General features: G+C 42.0%; 1 long non-coding RNA gene across 1 annotated transcript; it reads left to right on the top strand.

Moving 5' to 3' along the window:
• Window positions 1–890: 890 nt before the first annotated feature.
• LOC140076021 (uncharacterized) lies at window positions 891–2,572 on the top strand. Its single transcript, XR_011849497.1, has 3 exons — window positions 891–1,000; window positions 1,511–1,606; window positions 2,514–2,572. It is a non-coding gene; the product is annotated as an uncharacterized lncRNA (long non-coding RNA).
• Window positions 2,573–10,397: the final 7,825 nt, after the last annotated feature.

Genomic DNA, 10,397 nt, shown 5'->3' with positions numbered 1-10,397 from the left:
AGGGCTCCATGGGGACCTGCCACTATCTCTATTTGTACACAATGTGGGGACTGTTCCCCTTATATACCCTTTACCATTAAAAATGCAGCTTTCTGTCAAAATATAAATCACTGGTATCCTGCACATCTAGCAACTTACACAAAAAAATGTACATTGACAAAATTTTCTGTCTTTGTCTTTCCCACTTGATAACAGCAACCATTAAGTAATCTATATCCTTGATAGTCACTACTAAAAACTACTGCTCCTCACAAAAAACAAGCCTCTGTTTATTCATAATACAGGAATGTTTTACAGTTCATCCAGAAATGAGACACTAAAAAAAAAAAAGGTAACCATTTTTATTGGGTAAATTTGGTACTAGTACATCTTTGGGTCCCAAAGGTGCAGTATCCTCAATGTCCTTACCAGAATGTTTTTGGATAAATTAGCATTTTAGAACCTCTCAAACTTGACTCGTGCTCAGTTTTTCTTACAAATAAGTAAGAGTGAAAGATACACAGGAGATTGTCTAATAAATGGCTTAGGAGGTATACAAGTTAGGAAATACGAAAAAAAAAACGGAATATTTTACACCATCACCATCTAAACCAGGTCTATGAATTGTCAAATAATGGGGCAGATTTATCAAGTGTCTGAAAGTCAGAATATTTCTAGTTGCCCATGGCAACCAATAACAGCTCAGCTTTCATTTTACCAGTGCTCATGAATACTTTAAAGGGGAGCTATGATTGGTTACCATGGGCAACTAGAAATATTCTGACTTTCAGACACTTGATAAATCTGACCCAATGTCTTGTGGACTTTGCCTTGTATTTAGTAAACTGTGTTATTCTATGCAAAAGGTTCGGCACTCGGAAGAAGCCATTAGGATTATCCTGGTGGCCTCTTCTGAGCGCCGAACCTTTTCTTACCTTTTACATTGCGTGGATCCTATGACGTGGATGTGGTACCGTGCACCAAGGCCGAGACCAGGGAAGCTGGGATTGTCTCCTTTTGGGTGAGCTGGACTTTTCACCTTCAGGTGTTCTTCTTCTGTTGTGTTATTCTATCATCTGTATTCTGGTATCTGTATCTTTTTGCCTATATTTTTGACTATCCTTTTGCTTAGCGATGTTGTACCTCATTGTCCTCCTGGTTTTGACCCTTATTTAGCAACTATCCCTCTATGTTTATATTCTCTTGTCTTTATAGACTTCAACCTGTGGACACTTACCTCTTAAGGTGGGCTGGGCAAGTAGGTTGAGACAGCTGGGAGGAGGGTTCATTCTCAGGAACCATTGTCTCTGTCTCGGGTCTGTTCTCTGGCCCTAGCAGCAAGCTGACAAAAAAAAGTTGCATGGAAATTGTTCCCAGCATTATCGATTCTGCATGTTTAATTTTTTTGTACTATTTTGTTTAAATCCATCTAAATTAAAAGCAGCCATTGTGTAACCCCCCCCCCTCCCCCCACGTCCATATATATCTCGATATTGTTATTGAATGACAATAAAAATGTATTTGTTTTTAGAGCCGTTTGATTTACACAATGGCAACGTAAAGGCAGACATTATGGAGCTGGCCGCTTCACCGCGGACGTGTTTATGTGACATGTAAATCTGTAGAGGTACACATAATCCTAATATTTGTTTTAAGACATATGATATGATTTATCATTGCATAAAAAGTGACTATACATCCCGGACGAAGAATCTGTTTTATATCCCAGAGTTTTTATACTAAATATATAAACACTGCAAGAGAAACCACAGTTGATTTTTACGGTTATTGCCCTGTAAAGCAATATGAAATTTTTTTTTTTCATGACACCATTCCCCCAAATAGCTAGGTTTAAAAATGCTTATGTACGGCCATTTTGCCAAAGCGAAATGATGTCGAGCGTGCCAGACTTTGAATTCTCCGGCAATTTTAGCAGCGCGAATCCCAATAAAACAGTTTCAAACGTTGCATTAGGAAAAAAGAAACCAAAAAAACAAGATAAAATAATTCTTCGAGAATCACTTTAAGTTGCCATTTTCGAGGCCGTTTACAAAAATAACTGCGACTTCTCTCCGAGATGTTTTTGTTTTGCTTTTTTTTTTTTTTTTTTTTTCGATTTCCACAAAACATATTTCCCGGCTATAAATGAAGCTTTCTGTTGCGCGTGAATTATAGATCTTATTTCCTTAATGTTTGCCTGCAGCGTTCCTACGAAGGTATCGTTGACCCAGCCGGCGTAGTAGATACAATCAGAAGTAAAAACAGAAATTTAAGATACTGAGTAAAATATATGACTTGCCAATTTTCCACAGTAACTTTTCATCATTACTCTAAAATTACTTTTTAATGCAAAAAGTAGTTTCAATCACATTGAGGCCCACATGATTCAGATACTATCATAATCACAATTAGATTACATTACTGCAATCAGGAATGGAGATCATTAAGGGAAAGAATATAAATTGCTTTAGTTTTACAAGTACTGAGCTAGCAAAATTATAATTAATCTCCATTTATAATCTTTTCTTTCATAGAACTGCAAAGCATGCGACTTTAAGGCCATCAATACAAATTAGAAATAAGTCATAAAGCTCTCTCCGTGCCGCCACCGTGCTGCGAGAAATTGGAGAAAGTTTCCCCCGATTTCCGCCTCGTTTTGTCGTGATTCCGGCAGCAGTTTTCTCGTATTCATATTGGAAGCTTCTGGCAGTGAATACACGGAGAGGAGCTTGTGTAAGGAGGGAAATTAGACTTGACGAGGTTTCTTTCTCTGCATTTGGCTGCGTTGAGGATGTGTATTCTGCGGCAGGAAGATACTGTAAGATCACAATAACATTGCAAAACTTTACAGAGTTAGACACCTGGGGTCTGCAGGATAATGTATTTGGGCTCCAGTAATGCCCTAGTCTCAACGAGCATAACCCATCAACACGTTACCATAACTAAAGGGTGTCAAAGGGGGCCACATCAGCCACCATATGGCACATTGTAATTGTAAGCTTATATGAATGAATCTATGTTTCAGAATCTTCTGATTGGGCTGCTGTATTCAGAGCGTGTTAGCCACACTGGCCCAGAAAAATTGGGTAGTTCCCTGGTAGGTTGGATGGTTGCATTCTAGAGCTCAGTTAAGTCTCAGCTATGGGTTGAGTGGTGTAGGGCCTAACTATTCAGCTGCTTGGAAGAGTTCATCTCCAGTTCACTCAGGGCTGGTTATACTTTCTCCTGTGACTTGCAATACTTGTGTCTGTATGCAGGCCCGGCTCCAGCACCCGGCCAACCCGGGCAAGTGCTGGAGGGGCCAACTCAGCCTACTCAGCCTACTCAGCCAACTCAGCATAGAAGCAGAATCTAAAACTCACCTGTCTTGGTTCCCACAAAGCGGCGCTCCGCAAGGTATGCTAAGGCTCTGAAGCCGGCGCACATGATGACGTCATCGGATCACGTGTGCTGGCTTCAGGGCCAGTGCGTATGGGAGTCCCAGGCCGAAGACAGAAGGCAGCTGCAGGTGCTGCTCCGAGGGAACTTGGAAAGGTGAGTTCTTTTTTCTTTCCCGAAGGGGGTCACTGTGTATACAGGGGGAGGGGGGGCAGTGTGTATACAGGTGGAGGGGGGGAGGTTAGTGTGTATACAGGTGGAGGAAGGGGTCAGTGTGTATACAGGGGGAGAGGGGTCAGTGTGTCCACAGCGGAGGGGGGTCAGTGTGTCCGGAGGGGAGGGGACGGGTCAGTGTGTCCGCAGGGGGAGGGGGGTCAGTGTGGCCACTGGAGGGCGGACCACGAAGCAGCCCACTAATGCGACTTTTTTTGAGGCTTTTTATGCAAATGAAGCCCAGCGAAATGAATGATAAATGACCCCCTATGTGTTTATCCTATATGAGGGTTATTTATCATTGGTTTTCCTGGGCTCCAAAAATAGACCTAGGACTGTCCCAAGGAGCCTCTAGGTGTCTATATGTGGCCCTTAGTGAAACTTGTCTTGGCTTTTGCTAGATTTACCCAATAATGTATTAAATATGCAATGTGAGACATTGTAGTCCTCAAAAAAATTTGTAACTTGAGAGGGTATAATATATCATACATTATTAAACAGAGCAAAGTATGGGGCTATGTTAGCAAGGTGCAAAGTATCCACCCTATTTGGAAGGCTGCAGTTCACAACACAACCACTAGTGGCAGTATAATGAGAAATAGAACATTACTTTGTGATGCAATGGGGCTTATTTACTTAGGGTCGCGGATCGCACTTTCATCGGACTGTTCACAGTTTTCGGGGTTTGCGGAACTTTGACAGGTATTTAACAGGGGTTTGCGCTGGGATTGTGTTGCACGCGATCAGATTTTGGAGCAGTTGAGCTGGCTTCCATGCAACAGAAATCAGGGGGTGGGCCGTCAGACAAGCCGACTGATTTGAACTGAGCGCGGGATTTAAGATTCAAATTGTATTGCAAGACAATGTACTAACTTGGACCAGGAAGAAGAAGGTGAACTCCGGGGACCTAAGCGGGGAAGCGACACATGCAGGATATCGGGCGCAGGATCTTAGTGACTCCCCGCACAGCGCATTATACATGGACAATGTACTTACATGCACCAGGAAGAAGAAGGTGAACTCCGGGGACCTGAGCGGGGAAGCGACACATGCAGGATATCGGGCGCACAATTTTAGTGAATCACGGCACAGTGCATGATCATCAGACACTCTGTACTTCATGACCTCCAGCGGCTGGTTAAGAAATGTGCCCCAATATCCCAAACCATTATTGAGGGGCATTTTCATTTTGGCTCAGGGTGGCGCTACAATCGTGCTATATTTTGTGGCTCAAGAGATGTAAGTTTGTGGCATAAAAGGTTTAGAACTCCCTAGACCTGCTTTTAGCTGCTCACTTTTTGCATCACAAACTGTGTGAAAAAAACAGAGAACTAGAAAACTGGTGGATTTACAAGCTGCATCAAAATTTTGCGCCCAAACATAGAACAAGACGGGATTGTCGGGAAACACCAATTTTGTGGCACCAACATTTCAAAAATTCAGGCACAAAAATGAATAAAGCATTTTTAAAAAAAAACTATTTTACGTTGTAAAGGTCAAAATAAGGGACCCCCATTGGGTCTCATTTACTAAGGGTCCGAATCACGGATTTTCGTTGGGTTTCTCGAATATTTCTGATTTGCACCGAATTCCCCCAGGATTTTGGCGCACGCAATCGGATTGTGGCGCATCGGCGCCGGCTTTGACGCAACAGAAATCTGGGGGCGTGGCCGTCGGAAAACCCGCTGGATTCGGAAAAACTGCAGAATTTTTTAAAAAAATTCTGTCGCAAGAATAGCACTGCGGGACAAAGAAGGTGTACTCTGGCGGACCTCGGCGCAGCGGCGACACCTGGTGGACATCAGGCGGACGGACCTTAGTGAAACCCGGCAAGCTCCAAATCAACGTTGGACAACGCACCGCGGGATCGGGAATGGACCGGGTTAGTAAATGAGCCCCATTGTCTCTAAAAGCCAATGATCCCATGGCTGTTATGTGTCCATGTCCATCCATGATTATATAGGGAGGTGTGCAGGAATACATTATAGCAGTATTTTTACATTTTCTAGCATTTTTTACATCTTAGGATATGACGCAAGTAAAATCCGCTTCAGGTGTCTCCAATATTCGTGTTTGCAGTGATTTTGTATCTGTTATGTGATACACTATATTTCTTATGTTCCGTCAACGGCTGAGAACAATTCGCTGCTGGGATCTAGGATGTAACAATCCAGTTTTTGTCTTGCGTTCCCACGAGTTTTATTACACAATCGGAACGGCTTCTAATGGTACGAGACTGATACGTACAGGTGTTAACATAGGAAACATCTGGATATACCCGTAGGTAGCAGAAGACGTAACACACTTAAACCTTTGGGGAATGGAAGACATCTGTTTCGTACTCTTTAAAATTGATGCTAAATTGCAGTTTATCAGATTGTTTTACAGCGTTCCGTACTGTACACGGTTATTCCACTGCAATTATCCAAAGCGGAAAAAATCAGACAATGTGATGTTCAATAAATCCTTACTTAAGTATTAAGCGTCACCCTCGGAAGGAGCGCCATTTCCTCGGCAGATTCTACGAGAATAACATCGTCCCTTCCCTACAAATACGTTGTGTTAGAGTCACTTCTTAGCAGATGTTGGTGAAGCTGGAATTGATGAAGCGCACATGTCAGGAATCCTTCCGTGTATCTGTTAATAATAAATGTTACACATATTTCGTAATTTTAGGAAAAAGAGGGAACATCTATTTTAATCCTTTATCAATCACAGTGATTATAAGAGAATAAATCTAATGTCCACCTATGGTCCTGCTCTCAGTTTACTCTCTGGCTAATGCAGTGACTCGGACTTCTAAAAGGGGGTAGTCAAAGACTTATTTCTTATCACTCTGCTTGCTCTATTCCAAACACTGTGTAGTGGCTATGTTCAGTATCGCAATTTACGTCAATTGATCTTAGCCTACAAACCGGTCATTTTACTATTGGACATCGCTGGAGTTACTACCTCTTGAAGCTGACCAAGGTACGAACCCAATGCATGGCACAAAAGCATAAGACAGGGGCAAGGTCAGAGACAATCCCAAATAACGACTTTGTGCTGATGTCAGGGTGCCTGGCAAGTAAACGCCACAAATAGAAAAAATAAGAACCAAGAAAGGAGAGAATCGGTTAAAAATGAGTATGAATTTTTTTTTTTTTACAGTTGCCTAGTTATTTTTAGTTATTTTTCCTTTGCCACATAAGTTTTTTCTGAACAATAAATCAATAAATTCAAAAACCAATACAATTTAGCAATACTATTATAATTGAATTAGACAAATAACAACTGTTTTTAAATGTTCTAAAATTATTATAATTTTAAACTTACAACCGGGGGCGGCCATATTGATGACATACACTCCCGTCCTGTACAGCAGAGCAGGATATGATTTATGGCGGCAAAATGAAAAATTGGCAGGGGAATGTTACATTTTATCACCTTATCTGGACCTCCAGCAGTACAGCCCACAATCAGATTACTGTTTTGTAGACAGGAAAGCTGAAGAGTCCATCACAGGCAGTTGTGTCATAATAATTTTGTTCTTGTGACAACTGGAACATGTCAAGATTAGTGATGAGCAGACCCGAACTGCAATGTTCATTGTGCAACCTACATTGTGGGTTTATATCCCCAAAACTGAACCTGGACTTCAAGCAGAAGTCGGGTTCAACGTTCGTCTCAACCTTGCGTATAACAACGGCAATCGGTGCCAACTGTTTTGCCAGTAGCATTTAAAGGGCATCACACACAATTTATACCAGCACCGATCATGAGTTTCCACCGGGGGAGGCATTTGGGTTGGGTACATGACCTCAACAGAACTTGAACGGGTCTGCTCATCCCTATAGACATACTCTTTGCAGAATGAGGTATCCTATAGCTCAGGTACCTACCATAAGAGTATAGCGATGTAAGAAAATATGGGGGGGGGATGTGCATACTGGTGTTTTAAGAAAATGGGATATTCATATGCACCCTAGGGTCATGGCTCCTTTGGTATAATGGTTCCATACCCTGTCCCCCTTCCTTCCATCTTTCCAGTTACAACACTTATTTCCTAATTTTTTGGAAATAGCAACCCCAAATGATTCCAACTTTGGACGTACACCGAACAGAACCCTGTGGATACAACACCTTAACTTGCAAATTGGAAAATCACATTAAAATTAGGAGCAGAATGTATACATGTACATGCTGACGGGAATCGTCTACCTAGACATCTCCACAAGTTGTTAGTCGTAATTCCATGACCTCAATAAAGACAAATCTGAGGCATTCATCTGAGATTCCCAAAAATCAATAATCAGCACATGGTTTATATGCTGCGAATGAGATCCCTGTGTACAGTACTGCTATGTAAGGATAATTTTAATAGATCTTAATACGTGCCCATCAGGTTTAAAAGCTATCATCACCGGGTCAAAGATCCGCGATGTGATGTCACGCCGCTTCCACGAAGTGCAATTAAGTTCTACTAAAGTGCTAAAACTTTTAAAGGCACGTGTGTGATTAGGCCGGCGCTTTCCTATAAGAGCATATTATTTTTATGACATATTATGACTTTAATGGTGATTGGGAGGCTGTAATAGCATTAGCGGGTCCTTGCAGTGTGTGCGAGTGCATTAGGTGTATGTATGTGTAGCTACGACTAGATTTTATAGTGCTCTACAACAACGCACATCACAGACGGGATTACTTACCGTATAAAAGCTGTCCTAATAGACAATCGGATTTTGCAGTGAATCACATTAGTCTGACAACTCTTATACACAGTTACTTTTTCCAACAATGCAGCTCGTAAGATAACTAGTCTGGAGCATGGGAGGGATCATTGGGAGTTGCCGATGCTCTTGAAAACATGATGCATCCCCAAATATACAGCTGCTACCTTAAAGTGGTACTTTCTGGTTACAGGCGGTCCCCTACTTAAGGACACCCGGCTTAGAGAACAACCCATAGCTACAGACAGACCTCTCTGACCTCTGGTGAAGTCTCTGGATGTTACTATAGTCCCAGATTGCAATGATCAGCTGTAAGGTGTCTGTAATGAAGCTTTATTGATAATCCTTGGTCCCATGCAGCAAAAAATGTTTAAACTCCAATTGTCACTTGGGCCAAAAATTTTTTTATCTGGATCTACAATTATAAAATATACAGTTTTGACTTACATACAAATTCAACTTAAGGACAAACCTCCGGACCCTATCTTGTACGTAACCTGGGGACTGCCTGTACAGGTCAGAACCAAGAGGACAATGCAGTACAGAATTGAAAGGCAAAAACAGATGGTAAGAAAAGTAGTAAATGGACAAGAAATTCCAAAATACACTGCCACTGGGAGCCCTATAGATCATGAAACAAGGCTTGTACCGACCCCCAGAAAGAATAGAGAAACTGTGGGGCATAACCGGTCACTCCATTTCCTTTTATTGGATTGAAAATAATAAACCATGTGCAACAAGCAGAAGGGTTTTCACAGTTTCAGACTACCCCTAAAAATTATCATCCACAATTAGGCTATTTTCTGTAAGGTGGGTGGCTCTGATAGCCCAGCACCATCCACCTAACAGATTATAGGCTAAGTAGTGTATTTTATGTGGAAACCAACCAAAATGATTGCTCAGGAATGACGGGCATTAGAGAACAAATTCCAACTCTCCTGGAATCAGTGGAGGGACAAATGTAACTAATGCAAGGAATCGGTGGAGATAGTAAAAGCTTCACCTTAAATTAGTAATTAAGTCTTGTGTTAGAGGTAAGGGAATGTTTGGGATGGGATAGAAGGACAGACAAAGACAGTGAGCACTAAGGCTAAACCTGTCCCTACCTAATTACCTATCAGACCCTAAGCAGTAGATGACAACTGATCGACATCCCCTTGCAGTGACAAAGTGCAAAAGCAGAGACAAAGACTGGACAATACAAAGACAAACGAAGTTGACAAATACAGGTTTAGAACCAAGAGGACAATGCAGTACAGAATTAAAAGGCAAAAACAGATGGTAAGAAAAGTAGCAAATGGACAAGAAATTCCAAAATACATAAGTCAAAATAGATGCCAGCTAGATTCAAATAAGATGTATCACAAGCACAAATGAAATGGCAGGAAACTCTCTTATGAGATGTCAGAACCCCTGTCCAGATGATGATTGGACCTTATCCAGACACGGCAGTTCAGCAGAGGTGAACTGTAAGTGGAAGAAGATTCTGTCAATCTCAGCTAACTTAAAGGACACCTGTCATCAGGTCTGTGTCACTTGTCCTGTCACCACTACCTGTTGGAGCAGCTCACAATGATTCCATCCCAGCCTTTATCTAGTTATTTCATACATTAATCATTGTAAAATCATCTATTTTTTATCATGTAAAAGAGGCTGGTCACATGGTCAGAGGCAGTGATGTCACCGCTGTTACCCCTCCCCTCTCCTCCCCCTGCTCATGTCTGTGTGTAATGTATAGTAAAGCATGGCTAGTGTGTGTGCTGCATCTGCTGACATGCTGCATCCTCCTAATATACAGGTGAGAGACACAGACATCAGCTACACATGAATCTGACATGTTCTGCTGTAACATGGCTGCCTGGAGCTGCTGTATCTCTCCTATACACACACACATGCACACACAGGCTGCAGGGGGCGCCAGCACCAGGAAGCACATCATTATACAGCCTCACATCATTATACAGGCTGTCAGTCATGCACTGGGGGTGTGGCTGTGCCTCCCACTCATGAATAGAGTGGACAGCTTGAATATGCTAATGCTTCATTGGACATTTCACAGGTCATTTGCATACAGCTTTAGGACCTCATTGCTTAGGTTTACAGGCATGTTGAGGGACA

This window comes from Engystomops pustulosus, chromosome 8 (genome assembly GCF_040894005.1).
Source record: "Engystomops pustulosus chromosome 8, aEngPut4.maternal, whole genome shotgun sequence".
Classification (NCBI taxonomy): domain Eukaryota; kingdom Metazoa; phylum Chordata; class Amphibia; order Anura; family Leptodactylidae; genus Engystomops; species Engystomops pustulosus.
The sequence above is the reverse complement of the archived record's forward strand: the minus strand, read 5'-3'. Positions and strand labels throughout refer to the sequence as shown.